At 44.6% G+C, this 26,558-nt stretch overlaps 1 protein-coding gene across 3 annotated transcripts in view; it reads right to left on the bottom strand.

The window, feature by feature from the left end:
* The window catches only part of WWOX (WW domain containing oxidoreductase), a 1,126,706-nt gene that overhangs the window by 582,189 nt on the left and 517,959 nt on the right, over positions 1 to 26,558 (bottom strand). The window lies entirely within an intron of this gene.

The following is a 26,558-nucleotide window of genomic DNA, read 5'->3' as shown; positions in this document are numbered from 1 at the left end:
TACAACTGTGAAATCTCCTAATTATTTCTGATTTTACTGTGAATTCCTAGAAATGCCACATCTCCTCCCAACCCGGAGAGAGAGAGCACCCTGACAAAGAGAAAAGCTCTAATGCTCTAATGTATTTGATTGGAATCTGAAGGGCTCTATCTCTCCTCTGACCGCCCCTGCCCTTCCCTCCAGCCTGCTACTGGGGCACCATGGAAAAGTCAGAAGCATTAGTCTGGTGTCAAGTGGCACTGCTATCCACATTCTATGAGAGTCAATTGCAATTAACAGGGTCATTCAGAAAAGGCAGGTACAGGCCAGACAAAAGGAGCGCAGACAGATCTTATCAGAGCCCAAGGCCAACAGGCTGGGTCTGGGCCTTTCAGATGCTGCTTGCAGAGGAAACAAAAAAAAAAGGTGGTGGAACGTGGTAGGGGTAGGAAAGGCAGACCCAGCAAGAGAGGGAAGGGACAGGGAATGAAAGAGCTGGGCAAATGAATAAAGAGGTTTAAAGAACACACACAGCCAGGCGCGGTGGCTCACTCTTGTAATCCCAGCCCTCTGGGAGGCTGAGGCGGGCGGATCACGAGGTCAGGAGATCGAGACCACCCTGGCTAACACGGTGAAACCCCGTCTCTACTAAAAATACAAAACATTAGCCGGGCGTGGTGGCGGGCGCCTGTAGTCCCAGCTACTCAGAGAGGCTGAGGCAGGACAATGGCGTGAACCCGGGAGGTGGAGCTTGCAGTGAGCCGAGATCGCGCCACTGCACTCCAACCTGGGTGACAAGAGCAAGACTCCGTCTCAAAAAAAAAAAAAAAAAAAAAAGAACAAACACAGACTCCTGGGCCTATGTCTTGGGTTCAGATCCTGACTCTGCCCCTGGCCACTTAGGAACCTTGGGCCACTCAACCCGTCCAAGCCTTCGTTGGCTTGTCTGCAAAATGGGAATACAAATCGAGCATTCCTGTTTTTTAAAATGTCATGTAAAATAATTTCCATGGGAAACAGCATTGAGGGTAGTGCCTGATATTGGGCAGTTATTAGAATAACTAAGAGAAGAGCTTAGCTTGGATGGGGGAAAGCGGTACGGAGAACCGACAGAAGTGGATGATGTGAGCAAGCTTCCCAGGGAAGAACTCAAACACTGCACAGACAGATGAGCAAGTGGAACGTGATTCTGGGTCTACCTGGTGGAAGAAGGCATGGAGACCCCTTCCCCCTACTCAGAGGAAGGACGGACCCTGCAAGGAAGCAAACTCCCCCCTGCTCACGGATGCTGGTACCAATTACAGAGGTCCCCCTCTGCATTCCTAAAGGCTGGAAGATGGACACACACAACACAGTAGGCCCTGGGCTGGGACAATGTTACCCAGGCCGTAGATCCCCTACACATCGCTCCATTTTGACACTCTTAGCTGCCACCAAAGGTGTTTAAAGCTCCTTTCAAACAGATGGGCTTAAGCACCTACTCGACGCTTAGCTCTGAGCTCTTCATCAGGGAGCATAAAGGAAAACAATGTCTCCAGCCCTTCCTTCTTTTATCTTTCTTTGATCTGGGAATGATGTCAGTGTGTAAGGAAAGGGGATGTGGTTAAAAGTTCCAAAGCAACCGAATTTCCAATGTCGGGTGGACCACTGATGAGTCACGTCACTGTGGACCAGTGGCTGGGTACCTTTAAAAGCCTCATCTGTAACGTGGGGCCAGAAACTTTTTTTTTTTTTTTTTTTTTTTGAGGCAGAGTTTCACTCTTGTTGCCCAGGCTGGAACACAGTGGCACTGTCTTGGCTCACTGCAATCTGCCTCCTGGGTTCAACAGATTCTGCTGCATCAGCCTCCAAGTAGCTGGGATGATAGGTCCCCACCACCACGCCCAGCTAATTTTTGTATTTTTAGTAGATACGGGGAGGGGCGTTGGTTGAGGGGAGTTCACCATGTTGGCCAGGCTGGTCTCAAACTCCTGACCTCAGGTGATCCGCCCGCTTTAGCCTCCCAAAGCCCTGGGATTACAGGCAGGAATATTTCTCATCGCAGAGTTATCGTGAAGATTAGAAAATGCAGGCAGAGTAATGGGCATTTCATACGTGCAATTTATTTTTCATTAGTCCACATTCCTTGGTGTGCTGCAGATGAGCAGGGATTGGACAGCTTGAACCCTCAACCTGTCTCAAATGCGCACTTGCCTCTGTTGGGAATTGCAAAGACAAGGGGAACGCCTCTAAGCCACACCACCCTCTATGACCAGATAAGGAGTTTTAACTAATGCACAGGCCCTCAGATTGGTCCTTAACAACTGGTCTTTAAATGATCCAGCTCAGGCCTGCACCATGAAGAGTGTATCTGAAGGAGCAACCAAATTAACACAGGAGGGTGAATGCCTCTTGCCTCCCTTCCAGAAGCAAACACATGACTCCAGACCAGGTGGGGAGGTGCCACTCCATTCTTACTTGCTGAGCTAGGTTGCCTGTTTTTGTTCACACACCTCAGTAACTGAGCACTTACCTTTCAGACCCTCTTAGAATTCCAGAAACTTGAGGCTACAAATCCATTAATTATCAGTTTTAAAAGTTCCCACGGAGAGAGAAAAGAGCATCATTACCAGTAAGCAAAAGGACTGAGAATGGCGGGTAGGGAGGGCAGCCACTCTATTTTCTATTAGGAAAAAAAGATAATACACAGCAGAACCTCATTAAGTCAGTATCAGTTTATTCAAAAGAGCTTATCATTTGCAGCAACTATTCCCCAATCAACTGGATGCCTCTACTGTAATCTCCTTTAACAGTGAAAGTGTGATGATTAAATATATTAATATATCAGAGAGGCCAAACTTGGTTTATTCAAAGGTGGGAGTCTTTGGCTGTGATGTCTCTGAGGTGTCTAGTAGAGCAATTGACACACAGTAGGTTTGCAATAACCCTTAGCTCCCTCCCCTTGCATTTGGGACTATCCAAGCTTTAACCTGGTCTATAATATGTCTAGTCCTTATCAATAATAACCTGGTTTCCATTATAATATACTACCTTTTATTAAACTGGAGCCAGAAACTCTTAATAGCAAGAGCCTGTCGAAGGCATTTTAATCACTACTAGAGTGCAGATGTCTCTCCTAGGAAAACACGGGCAATGTTCCGCAGAGAGGATAAGGATAGTCCATCTACCTTCGTGTTGGCAGGATGAGTTATGGAATTGTATTATCCGTGCAATTAGGCCAAGGCTTCCTCTGTACTTCCACAGTGACCTCTCTTGGCTCTGTATGATATGAGGCACTTTTCTCTGTGTCCTGGTTTCCAAAGCTTCTTTTTCCCCTACAATGGCCACCAATGATATCTGCAAGGCAAGGCGAACTTCTGAGATTTGGGCATGCCTTCCACTAGCTGTTTTTCCAACACGGACATCTAGGTCAAGGGCAAAATGATGTCCAGGGCTTTTCATGATGATGACGATGACATTGATGTGTACGGAGATGATGTTGACAGTGCTAAGTAGTGAGCGCTCACTGTCTTAGTGCCTGTGTGAATGTTGTTCAAGCATTTTTAGCACTTTGTCCTCTCAACGACCCTTGAATAAAGAAATAACCAACATCTTCATTTTCTAGATGAAGAAACTGAGGCGCAGAGAGGATGAGCAACTTGTATGCCCTCCCCACCCACCAGAAAATAAGTGGCCCAGCCAGGATACGAACCCAGGTGCACAACTCCTAATTCTGCATGTTTCACAATTCTCCTTCCCTTCTTGCCCAGTCAAGGACAACACATTAGCGCTCCCGTAGTTCCTCCTAGATGAGCAGTCGCAGAGGTCCCTTAAACAGGATCTAAGGCAGTGGCCGAGATCCAAGTCCACCCGCCATCCTTCCTCAGGCTTTTTGGGCGATGGATTAAAGGGACAACCAGGCATCTGTCCAACGGGCAAAATACTTAAGGTTTAGATTGAAAAGGTCTCATGCATCTAATTCTAATAGCCCAGAGCCAGACCCCAGCAAATCCTGAGTCAGGAAGTCTTTGACTGCAGATGTTGAGTGGCAAGAGGTACAATTTTGGCATTAGGCACATTTAGATTTGAAATCTGACTTCCTGGTGTAATCACACTGGGCAAGGTTTCCTATCTGTAAGTGGGGGAAATAAGTCCTGCAGGGAAGCCGTCAGGGTTGGATGAGGAATCTCAAGTGAAGGCATGGGGCTGAAGCTGGGATGAATTTATTTACAGGCTCTTTACTGCTCTGGGCCCTTTTCCCTCCTCCTCGTTCACAAAGTCAGCACTTTTCTCAAGCCCAGCTACACATCAGCGCATGCACACACACACACTATCCAGTCTGGTGCTAAGCCTCCAAACCATTGGCCCTCAGCTTCGTTCTGTCCGGATGATATGATGTTTATCAGCAGGATCCACTGTTTTAGAACTTTTTGTTTTGTTTTGTTTTGGGAAGACAGCCTCGCTCTGTCACCCAAGCTAGAGTGCAGAGCCGCAATCTTGGCTCACTGCAACCTCTGCCTCCTGGGTTCAAATGATTCTCCTGCCTCACCTTCCTGAATAGGTGGGATTACAGGCGCCCGCCACCATGCCCAGCTAATTTTTGTATTTTTAGTAGAGATGGGGTCTCACCATGTTGGCCAGGCTGGTCTCGAACTCCTGACCTTGTGATCAGCCAGCCTCAGCCTCCCAAGGTGCTGGGATTACAGGCATGAGCCACTGCGCCCGGCTATCCCTAGAACTTTTAACAGCTCCACTTGCTCTCCCAATCAAACAGCATTTTTGGCACCCGAATGAGGGAATAAGTGAAAGAGATATTATGACTTAAAAATAAAAGCAGAAGCATATCATTTCCACGCTTGGGCATTTCAGCAACCATTTATAATGAGATACTTGTCATACACTTAACTAACTGCCTGTTCTTAGCTGACCACTATGGCATTCCTATTCTCCTGGACATTTGTATTTAGACACAAAAAAGTGAATCTCTAATGCGAAAAATTTTTATTCCAAATGTACAAAAAGGCCTGTCTCTGGTACAGAGTCACATAGCTGCATCTCCAACCTGCACCTTCTCTGGGTTCAACAGTGCTCACTGTATGAAAAACAGGGTCCAATCCCACAGGTGGCTGTCAGTTGGCCGGAGGGTTGACTCTTTGGGCTCTCTAGGGGTCAGACTAATAAAAGGACACTCAGCCCTTTGGTGAGCAGAGATGGAACTCAGATGATTCCTCCCCTGCTCCCGTAGGTGACCTACATGTGAGTGGGTAGGAAAACAGGTCCCAATCCCCGTTTGATGCACTCGGGAACACAGCCCTGGTTGCACCGCACACCACAGCCTGGAGTCCTCTTGATGAATCATACATAAAGCAGAGAAGCCAGGCCTGCCAGCTCAACTTTGCACTTCACAGCGAAACATAAAAGCACGCAGGAGGGAGCACAAGTTGCTTTCTTGAGAAGTGGGCCTTGCAGCAATCTGTTTATGAAAAGGAGGAGACCTTTGTAGTGGCATCTCTGAAGCCAGAGGCCTGCCAGCGTACTCATCAGAAACCCGCACAATGAAAGGTTGGAAACCAGCGTTGCTGCGCGTTAGCTAGAGAACACAGGCAGGACCTAACCAAAGTTCTGAACTCGTGGTTCTGTTTTAAAGTCATACGGTACAAAATGCAGTGTCACCTGCTCAGGCTTGAAGACAGGAAGGGTGGAGAGGGAGGGGTGAATGAAAAATTGCAATAAAAGAGCTCCTAGGTTGAAATCCCTGCCCTGTCCCTGCCTAGCTGGGTAACCCCATGGAAGATACTTACGCTCTCCAATCCTTAACTTCTTCGTTTTGTTTTGTTTTGAGATGGAATCTTGCTCTGTCACCCAGGCTGGACTGCAGTGGCACGATCTCGGCTCACTGCAACCTCTGCCTCCCAGGCTCAAGCGATTCTCCTGCCTCAGCCTCCTGAGCAACTGGGATTACAGGCACACGCCACCATGCCCAGCTTTTTTATTTGTAGTACAGAAGGGGTTTCACCATGTTGACCAGATTGCTCTCAAACTCCTGACCTGAAGTGATCCACCCACCTTGGCCTCCCCAAGTGCTAGGATTACAGGCGTGAGCCACCATGCCTGGCCACCTTAACTTCTTCATCTGTAAAAAGGGGATAATAAATGTTGGATCCCTCTCCAACGTGGCCCTACCTTTCTTTCACACGTAGTAGGGGTGGAGAGGTGATCAGGTAAAATTTGGCCAAGTAGGCTGGGCGCAGTGGCCTGTAATCCCAGCACTTTGGGAGGCTGAGGCAGGTGAATCACCTGAGATCAGGAGTTCGCGACCAGTCTGACCAACATGGAGAAATCCCAACTCTACTAAAAATACAAAATTAGCTGGGTGTGGTGGCACGCGCCTGTAATCCCAGCTACTGGAGAGGCTGAGGCAGGAGAATCCCTTGAATATGGGAGGTTGCAGTGAGCTGAGATTGCACCATTGCACTCCAGCCTGGGAGACAGAATAAGACTGCACCAAAACAAATAAAAAATAAAAAAAAATAATTGGCCAAGTAAGTGGGGGAAGAGAGGGTCTGTGATATGAGGAGGACACTAAGGGGTTCTATCAACACCTTCCTTGTCTCTCCCACCCCTTTCTTGGCCTACACCCTCTTCAAAAAAATAACACTTGCAATGTTAAGTAGGAAAGTCCAAAAGAAAGGACTTAAATACAGAGGTAGCGCAATAACGCAGTAATGACTCTAATACTTAGGGCATGCTGACCTACTCTGTGCCAAATACTACTCTATGTGTTTTAGTGATTTATATCATTTATTCCTCACTCCCCTCCAAAACAATCCCTGGAAGCAAATAGTAGTAGTATTAACCCCATTGTACAGATAGAAAAACACAGCTCAGAAAGATAGGGTCATTCTGCAACTTGTCACTTAATATGAGAGAACTGGAATTCAACCCAGGTATTTCTGACTCTTGATCTTAAGTGTTTATCTATCAAGCAAATACTTGAGAATTTGCGAGTTTGGTCTCCAGTTCTGGATTTCATGGACCAAGAAGACTCTTTTTTTTTAGAAAAAATTGGGAGGTCTGAAATCAGGTTATCCACTTCATTTTATTTTTCCAAGTAAGGAGACTTAAAAAAAACACTACCACCTCCAATCACTGTCATTTCAGAAAAGACAGAATAATTTAAATCAAAAAGTGCATGTAAGACACAAGTGCCAATAAAAAGAGAGCAAGCTTCTCCAACTTCTAATCACTTTGAAAAGAATATTTTGGCTGGGTATGGTGGCTCACACCTATAATCCCAACACTTTGGGAGACCCAGGTGAGCAGATTGCTTGAGCCCAGGAGTTAGAGACTAGCCTTGCCAACGTGTCGAAACCCTGCCCCTACAAAAAATAGCCAGGCATGGTGGCGCACACCTGTAGCCCTACTTGGAGGGCTGAGGCAAGAAGATCTCTTGAGCCTGGGAGGGGGAAGCTGCAGTGAGCCAAAATCGTGCCACTGTGCTAGACCCTGGGTGACAGCCAGATCCTATCTCAAGAAAAAAAAAGAATATTTTAACACTGAAAATATCTGTTGAACATAATCTCAGAATAAAGGACAATCATATAAATAAAACTGATTTAGCTTTATATGAAATAAGTCATACATCTGTCCTAATTCTTCCGCAGTTTGCCATAGTTGGAATATCTTGATGAGCGTCAGTTTGAGTTCTGTTTTGGGAGTGGATGCTGGACCTGTCCAGCTCTGTCTCAGCAACCATGAGCAGAAATATTCTGATGTGGTGAGGCCTTGACACAAGCCATGGAGAATCTTGGGTGAGGAAGGGGTGGATGAGATGTCACGATTGACCTGTGTCCACTCCTAAATGTGATTTGTACAGTTGTCCCTCAGTATCCAAAGGGGACTGGTTCAAGGAAACCCCCAAATACCAAAATCCACAAATGCTCAAGTCCCTGACATAAAATTGTATAGTATTTGCATATAATGTATGCAATCCTCCTGTATACTTTAAATCATCTCTAGATTACTTGTAATACCTAATACAATATAAACACGATATAAATAGTGGTTCTGTTGGATTGTGTAAGGAATAATGACCAAAAAAAAGCAGTTTGTACGTTTTCAGTACAGATACCACCTTCCGTTTGTTTGGATGCTTTTAATCTGTCATTAGTTAAATCCACAGATGTAGAACCCAGAGAGAGGGGGGCTGACTGCATATGGCCTCTTTCATTCATTCAGCCAGTACTTGTTGGCATTTTCTTGAGGTCTGGTCCCAACTCTGTCTTAGGAATACAACTGTGTCAGGCACTGAAACGCCAACCCAGGTTTGGTGGTTTGCAAGGAAGACTCATAGAACTCAGCATACAGTCACATTCATGGCTGAGATTTATCAGAGCAAAAGGATGCAAGGCAAAATGAGCACAGGGAAATGGTGAATGAGAAGTCTGGAGAAAAACAGGTATAAGATTCCAACTGTCCTCTTCCAGGGGGGTGACACAGGAAGCATATAATTACTCCCCCAGAAATGAGCTGTGAAAATATATATGAAGTACTGTCTACCAGGGAAACATATTAGGGACTCAGTGTCCACAGTTTTTATTGGAAGTTGGTCACGCAGGGACCCTCTCTGTAGCATGTACCAAAATTCCAGCCTCCACAGAGGAAAGCAGGTATTCCACATGAGCCCTATTTTTGGTACAAGCAGTCTAGACAGAGTGAGCCATCGTTATCTGATCTGCGAATGGGGACAGCCCTCCTAAATTCCAACTGCCCAGATGCAGCCAAGAGCCAAGCTTGCGACAGACTGCTGTACTAACTCTTTCCCACACAGCAACAGTGAGTAAAATAGGACCCCGGTGCCTGGCCTTGAGAAACTTACAGCTGGATGAGGAATACACAATCATCACGCCATCATCATTCATTCATTTATTCATTCATTCAACAATTATTTTTGAGGACTCTCTATGGGCCAGTGACTGGTGACAGATTTTCAATGAAATAGACTAAAATCCCTGCCCTTGTGGAGCTTCGAGTCTACATGAGTGAGACATTGTAAGTGCTAAGGAGAAAAAAAGAAGGCAGGGAAGAGAAGTGGGGAGGACAGATGTAGCTGCTGGAAAATGGAAAATTAACTGAGTTTGGATAATTTTCTGTGATCTAATTTTCCATTTCTAAAAATCTACTTCTTAGATAATTTTCTAAAAACTAAAACTCAGTTAATTTTCTATTTCTAAATTTGTTTTTTCTATTTCTAAAAATCCACGTTTTTGGAATGAGATCAAAGGAATACTTATATAAAGGACCCCTGCACCCCAGAGAAAGTGATGATCCATTTGAACCCTAAATGATGAGAAAGAGTTGATTAGCTAAAGCAGGATGGGAAGACTACTCTAGCCAGAGACAACAGCCTGTGCAAAGGCCCTGTGGCAAGGAGCAGGGTGGGTAGCAGGTTCCCGGGGAAAGTGTACAAAGTAAGCTGCAGAGGTTGGCAGGGGTCTTGCAGGTCCTGGAAAGGATTTTGTTATTTTATCCTAAGAGATACGGTGAGCCAGTGAAGGGATTAAGCAGGGAGTGGAAAGTAGGGTGGTAGCAAGATCAGATTTCTATTTTAGAGAAATGACTCTAGCTTCCGCCTGAAAAAGGGATTGCAAGAGAGTCAAGAGGGGAAGCAGAGATGCCAGTGAGAAATCTTACCGACAACACTGCTATATATGGCACTAACTCAAAGATTTGGAATTCATCCTACATTGCTATCAAGTGTGCTCCTGGGAGACAAAGGAAGGCCTAACCTCACCAATGTCTTCTGAACCCCATCCCTTGTGGAGGAAAAAAAAATACCCCAGAGAAAAAGTCTTCCTGTTTTTAGAGTCTTTTAAATGGCATAAGAACCCCAAAGGGAAAAGTCCAACATGGGAAAGTGAGCAGTGGTGCCCTTTGAAAAGTTTTAATTTTATTTTAACTTTGCTAAATCTGCTTACGTTCATATTTTGAAATATGTATGCATGATGAAACACTGCAGTTATGGTCTATCGGGTTAAAAATCCAGTTTTTGGAACGGGTTCAAGGGAATACCTATATAAAAGACCTGAGAATGGAAAGTAATTCTGCAGACAGAAAGGAAACATCTCCTAAATATGCCCCTTGTGAGATAAATGCACAATGAGAACGGGGCCTGGGACCATCACGAATGGGAGATTCACAACAGTTGCCTCTTAATCCCTCACGAAACCAGCTGGAAGGGAAGCGCCTGGCTAGTCGCTGGCATCAACATTCAGACTTTTCCAAATGTCTCTCCTTTTCCTTTCATAATTCATTTGAAAGCGAGAAATTAACCCCGAATTTAAAACAGTGAAATCCCATTCTAGCACGTCACTCACAAAGCACGGAGTGACCATGGTGTTTATTTTGCAAAGTTCCAGAGAAAGAGAGCTAAAAAAAAAAAAAAGATTGCTGGAATAAATCCATCAACAGGCATCTCAGTGCTTATTCTGTGTAATTATCCTTGCATGGGGAGGCATACAAAAAAATGGAAGAAAATATGGTTCTTATCCTTAAGGAGCTGGCAAGCCTGTTAGGAGGGTACTTTTCAGCTCCATGTATGTATCAGGCCCCCTTGGGAGCTTGATAGAAATACTGATTCTCGACACCCACAACCCCCCAACCCCAGACCTAGTATATCAGAATGGCCACACAGGGCTTGGGAATGTATATTTAGAGCAAACAAAGGGGATTCTGCTGGAAGGGTGAGATTCTGAAACCCTGAACTGAAAAGAAAGGGAAACTTCAGGAAATGTTAGCACCACTCAATGTGACATGAGGGAAGAGGCTTTACTCCTTAGTTGGCCAAACACTCCACTCATGATAGCATCGCTCAGATAGTAGCCATGACAATTCCAAACATCCAGCCTTTGCTTTTCCACCTCCAACAAAGGAATCAGATCCTTGGTGTGAAAGTTCATTCCACTGTAGGGCCACCATCTACTGCCCCTTGAAAATCCTTATAAAATCTGACACGCCCTGTATCTTTCCTTGGGTTAAACACAGTTTACTGAACTCCTCATCACCGCTGGTCCTGAGGCTACTCTCTCAAGGACAAATGCCAGTTTGCCAACAGAGCTCTCACAACAGGTGACACTCAAGGCAGAAAACAAGATTCCAGACAAGTTCTGGCCAGTGCCAAATCTACGGGATTCTGGCCACTCTTGATCCAGACATTTGATGTTGACTGACGTTGTCCAAGTCAGCATCATCTTGTCAGAGGCCAACATACCTGAAATCACTGCATAGTCTACTCCGCACCTTTTGTCTAGTCGACTTTTCCAAAATGAAATAGAGTTAACAGAGGTGCCTCCATGTTGTTCCAGAATTTTCCCAGGATTTGCATCAAAGTTATTAATTGTCCCTGTCAATGACTCTTCTCTTCCCAGCCCACATTCATTCTTTGTCTTCCTATTTATGAGTCCAGTTTTTCCCCTTTCTTCTTTTTCTTCTCATTTTCTCTGTGATTTTACCAAGATTTCCAACAGAACACCCGAAGTCTCATTGGTGACTTCTTGTTGGCATCCTGGGCCATTATTCAAAGACTTACAGAATCATAGAATGTCAAGGTTGGAAGGGGCCTTGGAGACCAGCCACGGCAAACCCCCTGTCATAAAGTGAAGAAACTATGGTGTAGAGAGGACACAGGTAAAACTGAATCGCCCAAGTTTGGGGTTGAGCCAAGATTAGGATTCGGGTCTTCTCCGTGCTGAGTAGTTTGTGATGGCCTCCCTTTGGGACTTAAAGACCTGGCTAGGTGGCCAAACAGGTTTGGAGGGCTATCCCCTGGGGAGATATGGCAGCAAACACACCTGGGGCACAGGGGGAAGAGTGGCCTGAAAGGGGCCTAAATTATGCAAAGTAAAAGGTAAAGTGGGAGAACTCACCCACACTGCCTACTGCTCTAGTATGATTTTTATTTAAAAAAAAAAAAAAGAAGAATATGGCTGAGATTCCAGAAATAATAGCAGCATGCTGCCCTTTGTGTATGTATGAGGGGTGGGGAGGAGGGAAGAGGAGGCACACAAAGCAAAAAAGAAGTAAAAACAAAACCAAAGATAAAAACACACCACACCATGATGGGTGTACATCACAAGAACACAGGAGCCAACATCAGCAATTTTTGAAGGCGAAATTGTTCCATGTGGAAAAATTTATCTGGAAAAATTTAAGCAACAAAATAAATAAAGTAGTACAGGATTATAATGTAAAGCATAAAATAAATGTCCACGAGCCTACCTTGATATAAATAAATGATTAAATAAATAAATGGGGGAGAAGAGACAAATATTCCATGGAGGATTCCAAGTAGTTTATGCAGATACTCTACCCTCGAAGAGTGAAACATTAAATCCCCACTCCACAAGTGTGAGCCGGGCACAGCAATATTCCTCCAGAGACAGCAGTGTGGAAAGTAGAGGGAAAGACTAAGTGTGTGGTGGAGAAACCTGATGAACACTACCTTGAGCAGGTGAATGACAGTCACCATCAACAATGAAGAGTCATGATGAAGGGGGACTGCTTGATATGATGTGATGAAAACAGACCTCTGGGGTCTTCCTCCCTGAAATTCATTAACTCCAGTATACTCATGAGAAAAACATCATACAAATCCCAACACAGGGGCATCCTACAGAATACCCAACCAGCACTCCTCAAAGCTGTCAAGGCCATCATAAAGACAATTCTGAGAAACTGTCACAGCCAAGAAGATGCTAAGGAGACCTGACAATTAAATAAAATGTGGTATCCTGCAAAAATTAGCTGAGCATGGTGGCATATGTCTGTGGTCCCAGCTGCTCGGGAGGCTGAGGCAGGAGAATCACTTAAATCTGCAAGGCGGAGGTTGCAGTGAGCCAAGATCGCGCCACTGCGCTCCATCCTGCGGAAAAGAGCCAGACTTTGTCTCAAAAAGAAAAAAATAAATAAATAAAAGTAAAAGTGGTATCCTGGATGGGCTCCTGGAACACAAAAAGTCATTAGGTAAAAAATTTTTTAAAAACCTAAGGCAATATGTATAAACGATGGACTTTAGTTAATAATAGTATTAGGTTGGTGTAAAAGTAATTGCAGTTTTGCCTTTACTTTTAACTAATGGCAAAAACTGCAACAGTAATTGGCAAATAGCAAAAACTGCAAAAGTAAAACCGCATTACTTTTAATGGCAAAAAACACATTTACTTTTGCACCAACCCAGTATTATTACTATTAGTTTTAATGGCAAAAAACCGCAATTGCTTTTGCACAACCTAATGTATCAGTATCAATAATTTAACCTTAATAAATGTACCAAATAACATAAGATGTTAAAATAATAGAGTAAACTGGCTGTTACATATATGGGAACTTGGTACTATAGTCTTGATTTTTCTTTAAATCTAAAAATGTTCTAACAAAGTCTGTTTCAAATAATAAAACATGCACCAATTGAAATTAAATAACAGCATACAGAAAAGCATACGGCATTCTAGTAGGAGGTTGTGGATTTTGTGGGGGGGAATTTCAGAGTTCCAGTTACCCTCAAATGGAACACACTGGCCTTGTATGGGAAGGCTCCAGGGATTCCTCTCCTTTAGTGAGGAGCTCAGCCAGGCGAGCCATAGAGGGATTGAGGCTAAGGAGTCGGGCTGGGGCAGCGACCCCGGTGACCCCAGCCTAAAGGCAGAACTGCAGCTGTCCTCATGAAGCTGAGTTGTTCAAGGATCCCTCAGTGTGATTGGTAATGTTCTCCAGCAAAGTTTTAGTACCTTAGGAATGGCAGCCAAGACTTCACACAGCTTGGGACCTGCCATGTGTGGTGGCTACAAATCAAACAGAGTGCCAGGGAGGACACCTCTTCCCAAAGACAGGCTCTTGTTCCAGTGATGGAGGCAGAACTCAGGGTCAGCTGGGACATTAACCAGGATGTGAAGGGGGCCACGATGTTCTTACCTTTTAGGTAAAATGAACAGGACTTTGTGGGTATGCACTCCAGGTGAACATCACCTTTCATCACCATCCCAGTATTCAAAATAATATTCATACGATATCTGCTCCTTTAGGCAAACAAATTCAAGCCAGAAATCATACCGGGAATAATACCTTCTCGTTCACCATTGTGTCGTTCTGCAATAAATAATTTCCAGCCAGGGTGCTGGAGAATTCCAGATGATAGACATATTATGTTCATGAAAGGCAACTTTGAGAAAAATCTTTCTGCAATAAAAGTGAGGGTTTTTTCCCCTTTCTCAGCATCTCAGCTTGCCATAGAAATGAGTGATTTTCTGAATTTCTGCCAAGTTAGATGGGTTCAGTATGCTATTAGATTAGTCTGTTTATACAGAAACAGCCAAAAATAGGAAACACACAGAAGCTATTAAAGATATTGTCCTGTGAGGGAAAGATTTGAATGGTTTTCTTATTGCAAGTGGGAAATAAGATATGAGTCAGTATTAATGTGATAAAGAAGTTAATGCGTTCTAAAGCAAACCGTCCAATTCTTCATCTTGTTTCAGAGGTGACAATAAAAGGAACATCCAGACAATTATTTAGGGTTCGGTGAGCATAGGAGGCAGAGAAACTTTGCAGAGGCCCCTGCCAGGTGGAAATACATGTCTTTTACCATGTAATGCTGGGGCACCCAGGGAGTTTTCAGAGGCAAACATGATTCCACGCCAAAAAAAAAAAAAGATTAAAAAATAAATACACAAAATAAGGTTTCAAAAATTCAAAAGCAAAAATTCCAATTTCACTTTTGCCCTTGAGTTGCTGTGCAAACTAATGGAAATCATATGACCTGTTAGGTCAGTGTGATTGAAGAAGGAGGACATATATTGAATTCTACGTGCAAGATGCTGTGGGTTCTTACTTTCCTCATCTATAAAGTGGATGGTGCAACCTGGACTCTGAAGTCCCCTCATTTCTCCTCAGTAAGTCCCGCCTTGACCTGTGGAGCAAAGACCTTGCCACATTCTGGTCACATGAGCTGCTCCTGATGATGTTTTATGCTATACAATATGTGACTCTGAAGGTGGAAGTGTGTCTAAATAATGTCCCTATGAATCCCAGTACTGTATATTATTTTCTTCTTCATTCATAGTGGAAAATAATGAAAAATAGCACTTTCCTTAAAAAGTACACTTTTTTTTTTTTTTTTTTTTTGAGACAGAGTCTCACTCTGTTGCCCAGGCTGGAGGTGCAGTGACATGACTCAGCTAATAACATCATGGCCCCTTTCACAACTTGGTTAATGTCCCAGCTGCCACTGCACTCACTGCAATCCCTGCCTCTCGGGTTCGAGTGATTCTCACGCCTCAGCCTCTCAAGTCACTGGGACTACAAGCATGCACCACCACGCCTGGCTAATTTTTATATTTCTAGTAGAGATGGGGTTTCGGCATGTTGCCTAGGCTGGTCTCGAACTCATGACCTCAGGTGATCTGCCCGCCTTGGTCTCCCAAAGTGCTTGAATGACAGGCATGAGCCACCGTGTCTGGCCAAAGAGTACAGATTTCTTATAAGATCATCAAATTCCTGCCTCTCCTCTGAAACCTGCTGAGTAACTTTGAACTTGCTATGCAGCCAAATGTCAAAGACAGGTGCAGTCTCTGTCTACTATTCAGGGGGTATTCATTTTCTGTTGCCACGTAACAAATTACCAAAAGCTAAACAGCTTAAAGCAACATACATTTATTATCTTAAAGCTTCCATAGGTTAGGAGTCTGGGCATGGCTGAGCTGGGTTCTCCATCCAGGGTCTTACCACACTGAAATCCAGTTGTCTGGTGGGGCTGTGGTCTCACCAGAGGCTTGACTGGGGATGGTCAATCACCTTCAAGCTCCCTTAGGTTGCTAGCAAAACTCAATTCCTTGTGGTTATAGGATTAACGTCTTCATTTTCTTGCTGGCTTCTTAAGGGCACTCTCAGCTCCTACAAGCCAACTACAGTTCTTTACTGCAAGGCAGCTTACTTTTTCAAAGCCAGCAATGGAGAGAGAGTCTCTCTCTTATTTTAGCTCCTCTTTAAGAGATTTTCCCCTTACTAAGTCAGGCCCACCCAAGAGGATCTCCCTTCACATTAACTCAAAACCTGTCTCATGTAAGACCTTAATGGTATTTCCAAAATCCCGTCACTTTGCCACATAGTGTAACCTAATCTAAACAGTTACATCATATTATCTTTTTCATATTCTATTGGTTAGAAATAAGTCCCATGTCCCACCCACATTCAAGGTGGGGGAGGGGTGGTCACATCAGGCCTTGGACATCAGGAGGTGGGGTATCACTGGGGCCATCTTAGGGTCCATCTGTCAAACAGAGGAAGAAACTACAAGGGTTCACTTTTTTTTTTTTTTTTTTTTTTAAGATGGAGTTTCACTCTTGTCACCCAGGCTGGAGTGCAGTGGCACAATCTCAGCTCCCTGCAATCCCCGCCTCCTGGGTTCAAGCGATTCTTATGTCTCAGCCTCCTGTGTACCTGGGATTGCAGGTGTATGCCACCACACCTGATTAATTTTGTATTTTTAGTAGAGGTGGGGTTTTACCATGTTGGCCAGGCTGGTCTCAAACTCCAGACCTCAGGTGATCTGCCCACCTCGGCGTCCCAAAGTACTGGGATTATAAGCATGAGCCACTGCGCCCAGCCACAAGGGTTCACTTTTATCTGAGTAGGGTCAGAATTTATTTAAGCACGAGCTTAGAAACCTGGTACAAGAGGAGAGAAGAATGGAGAGAAAAAGTATAGAATCCCAAATTTCTTCCCAATAGTCATATCTTCTCAAGGTTTTCCTAAAATTATCTATTGCCCAGATATGATGTAATAAAATACTGGTGTGCCCGCATGTTCTCACTCATAGGTGGGAATTGAACAATGAGAACTCTTGGACACAGGAAGGGGAACATCACACTCCGGAGACTGTTGTGGGGTGGGGGGAGGGGGGAGGGACAGCATTAGGAAATATACCTAATGCTAAATGACAAGTTAATGGGTGCAGCAAAACAACATGGCACATGGATACATATGTAACAAATCTGCACATTGTGCACATGTACCCTAAAACCTAAAGTATAATAATAAAAAATTTTAAAAAATTAAAAAAAAAAAATACTGGTGTGCTTAGAATGCACAGTTAAACTTCAGCAGCTGACAACTGGTTAGCCAAAACTTTCCTTCAACTAGCACAAGAATGACATTGGACATCCATGAGCACCAAAACATCAAGAAAAACCAGGACAAGTTCAAAGACAAACCTGTGTCCAGTTGTCTAAAAGATTAGAACACGGCCAGGCACAGTGGCTCACGCCTGTAATCCCAGCACTTTGGGAGGCCAAGGCGGGCAGATCATGAGGTCAGGAGATCGAGACCATCCTGGCTAACATGGTGAAACCCCGTCACTACTAAAAACTACAAAAAATTAGCTAGGCATGGTGGTGGGTGCCTGTAGTCCCAGCTACTCAGGAGGCTGAGGCAGGAGAATGGCACGAACCCGGGAGGCAGAGCTCACAGTGAGCCAAGATCACGCCACTGCACTCCAGCCTAGGCAACAGTGAGACTCTGTCTCAAAAAAAAAAAAGAAAAAAAAAGATTAGAACAACGCAAGTTTAAAGGTGCAAGTGAATCATTGACTATGTCGGCCAATAAAAGCCAAGTTCTGACGCTACCAAATACAAGTAAAATGGAAATGTATCTGGGTAGAGGGAGAGATGCACCTGGAAGAAGAAAAGAATAAGCAACTCCAAGAGGGAAAAATAAATCAGTTACCAGGGGAAGAGATGAAAGGGGTGAGGATGTGGAGGTAAGACAGCAGCAGCAAACTGCCCACTAGGAGGAACTGGGTGGGTGGTGAGTAGGGGGTTAGCAGGGGGCATGAAAAGATAGAACCATGAGTTAATGGAAAGTTCAGTTAACCAGAATGATATGCCAGGTAAGTACAATTCCACCGAGCTTGACAGCCTTATTCTGGCCATTAACTTTAATGTTTCGCAGATCCCCGGCATTTTCACAGGTGTGAGTTAAAACCATCTGGTTTCTGCACTATACCCTGCCCATTAAAACCCGGCATCTTCAAAGATAAATTGTGGACCAAGGTGGCAGCGAGAGAAGAGAAAGGAAGTTAAAGGCTGCCACAGGCTTTACCTTCAACAGAAAGAGCCTTTCAACAGCCTTTGATTATTTTGAAATTGCAATGTAGAAAAAAATAAAAATACAGCGAGATGCTTTAATCTCCAGAAACACAATCTGGGTAAATGAATTGCTCAAAAACAAAATCCCAACCAAATATATGCAATGCGTAGTGACTTGGACATGAAAAATGAAAGAAGAAATAAACTGAGGAGGAAATCCACATCCAAAAGTATGTCTTTATAGTAGTGATATTTATAAATTTGATACACTTGCCAGCAGAGCTCACTAAAGATTATTTCTATGCAAATACGCATTTTGCTAACCCATCAGTGGGCAAAAAAGGAAAAAAAAACATATTTCTTGAAAATCAATTCTTGCGCAGTACAAGTGCATCAAGAAGAAGGAAGTACACCGACAAATACTAAAATGTGCCAAATTTTCAAACTTCTCAGGGGACAAGAGCCCCAGATAAGGAGGCAGAGGACATGAAACTGTCCCACCCTGCCCACTGTCTAGTGTCTAGTCTGGAGAGGGTACACGACAAAGGCACCTCTGCCAGTGATACAGCTATCTTCTCTCATCCAGGTACCAAGTTTCGGCCTTGAATGTCCCAAGCACCATGGTTTTTTCCAGTTGATACAGAACCTTCTACACGAGTCTGCTGGAAGAAACTTGTCAAACCTAAGCACCTGATTGATAGGAGGTGCTATCCAGGGATTCTATACACATAAACAGGAGGTTCTTAGCAGAAAGCCATGGGCAATCCTCTTTTGTACCTTAAAAAACAGCCCCCCTAACAGCACAATTGAAACAGCTTGCTGCTTCTTGGTTAAGCCAGTTCCTTAGATTTCTCATTTCAGAAACCAAAAGGTATAGTATTATTATTTATCCTTCTCACCATTAGCTACTAAGTACACCATCCTCATCAACTGTGTGCCAAATACTGTCCTAGGTATTCTAACTCACTATTAATTAGAGATGATCTTCCATTTGGCAGAAAAGGAAGCTGGGGTTAGAGATTAGTCTCATTTTCTGTGTCACTTCGTTAATCAGGAGTAGTGCATAGGCTACAAGAACTCAGATAAAGATAAAGCCTATGGTTCTGTTACTATTTTATTTGTTTATTTATTTATTTATTTATTTATTTTGGGAGATAGGGTCTCACTCTGTCGCCCAGGCTAGATGCAGTGCAATGGTGCAATCATGGTTCAACCTCCCTAGCTCAAGTGGTTCTCCTGTCTCAGCCTCCTGAGTAGCTGGGACCACAGACATGCACCCCCATGCCTCATTTTTTTGTTGGTTTTATTTGGATAGAGATGGGGTCTCACGACGTTGCCCAGGCTGGTCTCCAACTCCTGGGCTCAAGTGACCCTCTCACCTCGGACTCCCGAAGTGCTGGCTTTACAGACATGAGCCACCATGCCCAGCTTACATGGATCTTTTTACTACCACTATTGCCTCCCTTTCCTTCTGTATTTAACAAATTGTATAATAAAATTGAGATTAGAAGTGGCATCACAGCAGGAGCTGAAAGGGGACAGGAGGAGGTGGGCAGGGTCCTGAAATTATTCTGTTTATAACATGTGGGTGACGGTCACCCATGTGCATGCAGTGTGTGCAAATTTGTTGAGATATACACCTGGAGTGTGTGCCCTTTTCTACTTGCATTACCTATTTTTTTTTTTTTTTTTTTTTTTTGAGATGGTGTCTTGCTCTGTTGCCCAGCCTGGAGTGCAGTGGTGATCTCAGCTTACTGCAACCTCCACCTCCCAGGTTCAAGCGATTTTCCTGCCTCAGCCTTCCAAGTAGCTGGGACTACAGGGGCAGGCCACCACACACGGCTAGGTATGTATGTATGTACATATATATATATAGTAGAAACGGGGTTTTGCCACGTTGGCCAGGCTGGTTTCAAACTCCTGACCCCCAGTGATCCTCCCACCTCAGCCTCCCAAAGTGCTGGAATTACAGATATGAGTCACCACACCTGGCCTAACACTTAAATAAAGAGTTGAGGAAACTTTGCCCAGCAATTTCAGTATCTTAAAGTCTTTGTTCTTGCTGCAACAGTGGCAGTTGCGCCTTTCTCTGACTCCAAGGTCTCTTGGAGAAGATCCATGCTGGGCACATCCAAGATGTCTGCGCATAGCCTGTCAGCTGGGTCTGAGTGATTGGTCATTGACCAATGCAGGCCACATGGCAGCGACCCCAAGCTTCCTTCTCCTCCTCTCAGGTCTCAGGTGGGGAAGACAGTGGGGAATTCTCTCATGAGTCATTATGCAAATTACAAGGAAGAAAGCAATTCTAGCTTCATTCCCCCAGATCAAACACGGATCCTGTTGAGAAGAGGTCTCTTATGAGCCGTACTGTGTCCCAAACTTTTTATGTGGAAGCCCGAACCCCCAGTACCTCACAAAGTGACTGTGTTTGGAGACAGAGCCTTTAAAGAGACAGTTCAGGTAAAATAAAGTCATTATATGGTGGACCCTAATCCAATACGACCAGTGCCCTTACAAGAAGAGGCCATAAGGATGCAAACGCACACAGAAAGAAGACCACGTGAAGACAGAGAAGATGGCCATCTCCAAGGCAGGGAGAATGGCCCAGAGAGAAACCAACCCTGCTGACACCTTGATCTTGGACTCCCAACCTCCAGAACTGGAGGAACTACATTTCTGTTGTTTAAGCCACCTGATCTGTGGTAATTTCTATAGCAGCCCAAACAAAATAATACAAGGTCCAGAGTGAGAACTGCCTCAGTGCTTTTCCATTTGAGACGGACAGAGGTTTGAGAGCAAGGACTTTAGAATCAGAGAACCGGACTCGAGTCCCCACTTTGAGCTGTGGCCTTCAGCGAGTCATTTCCTGCCTCCCAGCCTTGCGTCTCTCAGAGGCAAAATGTAGACAGTCATGGCCTCTTAGGCTTGTCATGAAAATTTAATTCAAGAACAGATGAATAGCGCTCAGCACATCTGGCTCATAGTAGGTGCTCAATAAACACTAATTGTTAATGTTATTCATATGAATGATAATATAATGAAGATTAAAAGCCCTTTCTCACAGTTTCTTATAAAGATGGGCAGTGTGCACATGAAAAGGTGCTAGGCAAAGGTAGATTAATATTTTGACAGAAATGTCAAAATACAGCAAGACACCTTCATTCCATCATCCAAATAAGTATTAACAGGGTTCCTGGGATGCTGGAGGCAATGTGCTGGTGGGGCCAATGCGTGAGAAGCCCAAGATGGCACAGAGAAGACGGCCATGTACAAAGATTTCCTGGTAGTTGGAAGAATGGGGTGGGGCCCACTGGACCACCCGAACGCCATGCAAGCTTGAGGAGCAGGGGGACTCACTTCTAGCTTGGGGTTGGGGGATACACCTCAGGGATCATCACCTGCTTTCCTCAGAACACACACAAGCACATCCTCAGAGAAAGCTGTGGGTGCTTCTTTATGTGGCTTCCTAAGTCCACCACCTGTGCTCAGCAAAGTCACTGCACTGAGCATTGTGAATGAATGACCAATTTCAGGAAATACTTACGCAAAGCAGCAAAGCCACAGTGCGGTCCCTTTTTTGTTTTTGTTTTTTTTTTAATTTAATTTTATTTTATTTTTGGATAATACAGGGTCTCTCTGTGGGGCCCAGGCTGGAGAGCAGTGGTGCAATTTCGGCTCACTGCAACCTCTGCCTCCCGGGCTCAAGTGATCCTTCCACCTCAGCCTCCTAAGTAGCTGAGGCCACAGGACCACGCCACCACGCCCACCTAATATTTTGTATTCTTAACTTCACCATGCTGCCCAGGCTGCTCTTCAACTCCTGGGCTCAAGCAATCTGCCTGCCTCGGCTTCCCAAAGTGCTGGGATTACAGGCGTGAGCCACCAAAACAGGCCTATCAACTTTTAAAGACTAAATTGACCAGTTGATGTGGAGGGTTGAACAGAACGTCCAGGCTATTTTTCTAGCCATGTGCATGTTAGAGATACATGGCAAGGCTGCCAAAATCACCATGCTGGGTTTTGTCTCTTCTCAGATCATGTCTACTATCTTACATGTGTCTCTTGTTAAAGCAAAATGAACATTATAAAACATTACTGTGGTCTGAATGTATTCCCCCAAAATTTATATGTTGAAATTCTAACCCCCACAGTGGTGATATTAGGAAGTGGGGACTTTGGGAGGTAATTAGGCCATGAGAGTGAAGGCTTCCTGAATGGGGTTAGGGCCGTTTTATTTAGTTTATTATTATTATTATTATTGATGGAGTCTCCTTCCTCTGTCTCCCAGACTGCAGTGCAGTGGCACCATCTTGGCTCACTGCAACTGCTACCTCCCAGGTTCAAGCAATTCTGCCTCAGCCTTCCAAGTAGCTGAGATTACAAGCACAAACCACCGAGCCTGGCTAATTTTTTTATTTTTAGTAAATACGGGGTTTCACCATGTTGGCCAGGCTGGTCTCGAACTCCTGACCTCAAGTGATCCATCTGCCTCGGCCTCCCACAGTGCTGGGATTACAAGTATGAGCTACCGCGCCTGGCCATTAGTGCCCTTTTAAAAGAGACACCAGAGAGTTGCCTCTACCAGGTGAGGAAATAGCAAGATGGACACCTATGAGATCAAAAGCAGATCCTCACCAGACACTGAATCTGCCAGTGCCTTCATCTTGGACTTCTCAGCCACCAGAATTGTGAGAAATACATTTCCATTGTTTATATAGTATTCAGTCCATGGCATTTTATTACAGCAGCCCAAAAAAACTAAGACAAACATCCTACTTGCTTAAATAATTAAAAAACAAACAAAAGCGTATGTGTGCTTCTGTGGCCATGGGAATGCATACACATGGCAGGGAAAGCCAAAGACAATTGTTACTAATATCCTTTCGAGGCCAAAGACACAGAGTAGGGAATTCTATGTGGGAAGTGAGAAGAAAAGCTAATGTTATCTTCTTAAAGATTAACCTGGCCAGGCACTGTGGCTCACGCCTGTAATCCCAGCAATTTGGGAGGCAGAGGACAGCAGATCACGAGGTCAGGAGATTGAGACCATCCTGGCTAACACGGTGAAACCCTGTCTCTACTAAAAATACAAAAAATTAGTTGGGTGTGGTGGTGGGCACCTGTAGCCCCAGCTACTCGGGAGGCTGAGGCAGGAGAATGGCGTGAACCTGGGAGGTGGAGCTTGCAGTGAGCCGAAATTGTGCCACTGCACTCCAGCCTGGGCAACACAGTGAGACTCAGTCTCAAAAAAAAAAAAAAAAAAAAGATTATCCTATTGATTTCCTAAGACAGCATTTTTTCCCTCCCTTTCTTTCAACAACTACAGTTTATTTATTATATATTTATTTACTTATTTATTTTTTGGAAATGGGGTCTTGCTCTGTTGCCCAGGCTGGCATACAGTGGTGTGAACATAGCTGAAGCAGCCTCCAACTCCTGGGCTCAGGGGATTCTCTTGCCTCACCTTTCTAGTAGGCCCAAGTAGCTAAGACTAGAGATGTACACCACCACACCCAACTAATTTGGAAATTTATAGTAGAGACATATCATGCTATGTTGCCCAGCCTGGTCTTAAATTCTGGGCCTCAGGAGATCCTCCTGCCTCAGCCTCCCTACGTGTTGAAATTACAGGTATGAGGTGCTGCACTCAGCCCCAGTAAATGCTTTTTAGCCAACTATACACCAGGTACTGAGTTGCAGAGAAGATAGCAAAGGCAGCCCATGTCCTAGGGGACCTGACGTCTGTAGCAGAGCCTGAAACTTAGCATCTCCCATTAGCACCTTGGACAGTGGTGATGCCCTTTCAAATAATGGAGAGTTTCTGGAATGTTATTACTTAGCTTACAATCTGGAAAAAATAGTGGAAATATTTTAATTTAGCTAAAAATATAAACTTGTACAAATTATTTTACACATAGAATTTCACTACAGTGTCCCCAGACTCAGGACCACCCCCTATTTCTGAATTGACAATGCATTAGCCCTACCTTCTAGCAAGATTAGGGAGGGAGCTATATATAACACAGCCCAGAGCAAAAGGTTATTGAACACGTATTGACTGATTAAAGCAAGCGTCACAAAGAGCTATGGAAAAGAAAAATCTAAGAATGGATTTAAAAGATGGCTTGATGGCTGCAGCATGGCACATGTATACCTATGTAATAAGCCTGCACGTTCTGCACATGCCTTCCAGAAGCTTACTTAAAAAAAAAAAATTTAAAAACCAAAACAAAAAGACAACTCTGTCAATATTTCTGGAGTATACATAAAATACGTCAAGGAAGAGCCTGCTGTTGACCCCTGTCGCCCTTCATGTAGCCTTAGTATCAAAAAGGCGAGGCCCTGGAACTGGACTAAGGTGGAGGGGGTGGTCCCTCATCTGCCATATGCCTGTGTCTCTCTAGCTCAAAGACCCACACATTCCTCTGAAATTAAGAGATTGGCATCAACAGGTGTTCAATCTGCTCCCCAGGGTCAGCTTCAGAAGTGAGCCCAGCAGGACACACACTGTGAACAGGGTGAATCTGGGCTGGCCCAGAGGACCTGCCGCCCTCATCCCAGCCAGAGTATAGGAGATACCTCAGGGCCCCGGCTCAAAGGCAAAAATGTGGACTCAGAATAAATGATGCATTGAAGATACGATAAGCATGATTTTACCAAAAACAAAACAGTACACACATAAATAAACCATGTTATTCTACTTGATTCCCTCTGCTTTGTGCATCTATTTATCTACAGTGCCCAAGCTGGAAAGGACTCTATAAAACCCAAAAGGCTGTCAACACAGATAGTTCTTCCAATAACCATTTGATGGCAAAAGCAGTCTACAGCTGACAGAAGTTGTTTAGCCCACTGAGTGTGAATATTCATTCATTCTGATGTGAGATATTCACGTGCTTAATTACAAGGTGCTGCCTACAGGGGTGACACAACACACAAGGTACAGGACATTTTCCACAAAGAGCCAGATAGTAAATATTTTAGGCTTAGCCGGGCGCGGTGGCTCACGCCTGTAATCCCAGCACTTTGGGAGGCCGAGGCAGGCGGATCACGAGGTCAGGAGATCGAGACCATCCTGGCTAACACGGTGAAACCCCGTCTCTACTAAAAATACAAAAAATTAGCTGGGCAAGGTGACGGGCACCTGTAGCCCCAGCTACTTGGGAGGCTGAGGCAGGAGAATGGCGTGAACCCCGGGGGGCGGAGCCTGCAGTGAGCCGAGATCACGCCATTGCACCCCAGCCTGGATGACACCGAGACTCTGTCTCCAAAAAAAAAAAAAAAATTTTAGGCTTTGTGGGCATATGGTTACTGTCATGACTACTCAGCTCTGCCACTGTAGCTGAAAGCAGCCATCACAGTATGTAAACCAATGGATATAGCCGTATAGCGATAAAACTTTATTTACAAAAACAGACCAGATTTGGCCCATGCTCTATGAATTTGCTGACCCCTGTAATATAAAGAATATGCAGTGTATTCTCTTCTTACAATTTGAAAACTTTTGAATTCTGAAACACATCTGGCCCCCAAAGTTTCTGATAAGGGGTTGGGATATTGTTCCCATTTTGGAAAGCATTCTCGGCTGGCAAGTTCTTTCCAAAGAGCTGGGGCCTTCCTGCAATCAGTGCTTAGCTAGCTTTCCCAGGCATTGTGCAGCCATCTCTAGCAGTACTTACACAACAACAGTAGTGGTGATTGCATCTTGAATCTGGGACGCAGGTGTGTTGAACCGGTGGAGAACACCCACTATGGGTCAATTCCATCAGATAATTTGCATGCAGGTTTTGTAGAGGGAGAAAGCATAAATGCCCCTTGTGAGGGTGGGTAGGAAATTGGCAGGACAGCGATTCTGCCAGAGCTAGGTTTCCCAGATGACCCTCATAGACACCAATCTGGTTTCAGGAGGAGCCTTGTAACAGGGACACTCAGACAGCCCCAGAGTCCAGATGACCAAGTGCAACACAGCATGGGGACAAGTCACTCATCAGGACTTCAAGGAACACACTGGGGCTTCCATACGCTCATGTTTCTGAAAGAGTGATCCCCGCCCTAGGCCCGGAGAAGGTAGAGGTGTTGGGAATGGCAGGAAATGGGACGTGAGCATAGATGTTCGTGTGGTCAGGGGTGATGGGCACCAGCATCAACAGGCATGGAGGGGAGCCCTCACATGTCATTGTGATCAGAGACGCAAGCAAGAAGGCCCCATGCGAGAGACGCTGACGGCAGAAACCATGAGTTACTAAAGCACAGTTTCCTACAAACTCTCAAGAGACACCTCTTGGGGAACCCAGAAATACTAAGTGGTGTTCTGAGAAGGACAGGGTCATAGATCCACAGATGGGGTGAAAGGCAAGGTTGGTAGTGACCCCAGAGCATCTGGAAAAAAATGAGACACATACTAAAATTTACTATTTCTTGAGCACTCGTGTTACCCTAAGGGACTATGCTGATTGCCTTAGA

This window comes from Nomascus leucogenys, chromosome 2 (genome assembly GCF_006542625.1).
Source record: "Nomascus leucogenys isolate Asia chromosome 2, Asia_NLE_v1, whole genome shotgun sequence".
Lineage (NCBI taxonomy): Eukaryota > Metazoa > Chordata > Mammalia > Primates > Hylobatidae > Nomascus > Nomascus leucogenys.
The sequence above is the reverse complement of the archived record's forward strand: the minus strand, read 5'-3'. Positions and strand labels throughout refer to the sequence as shown.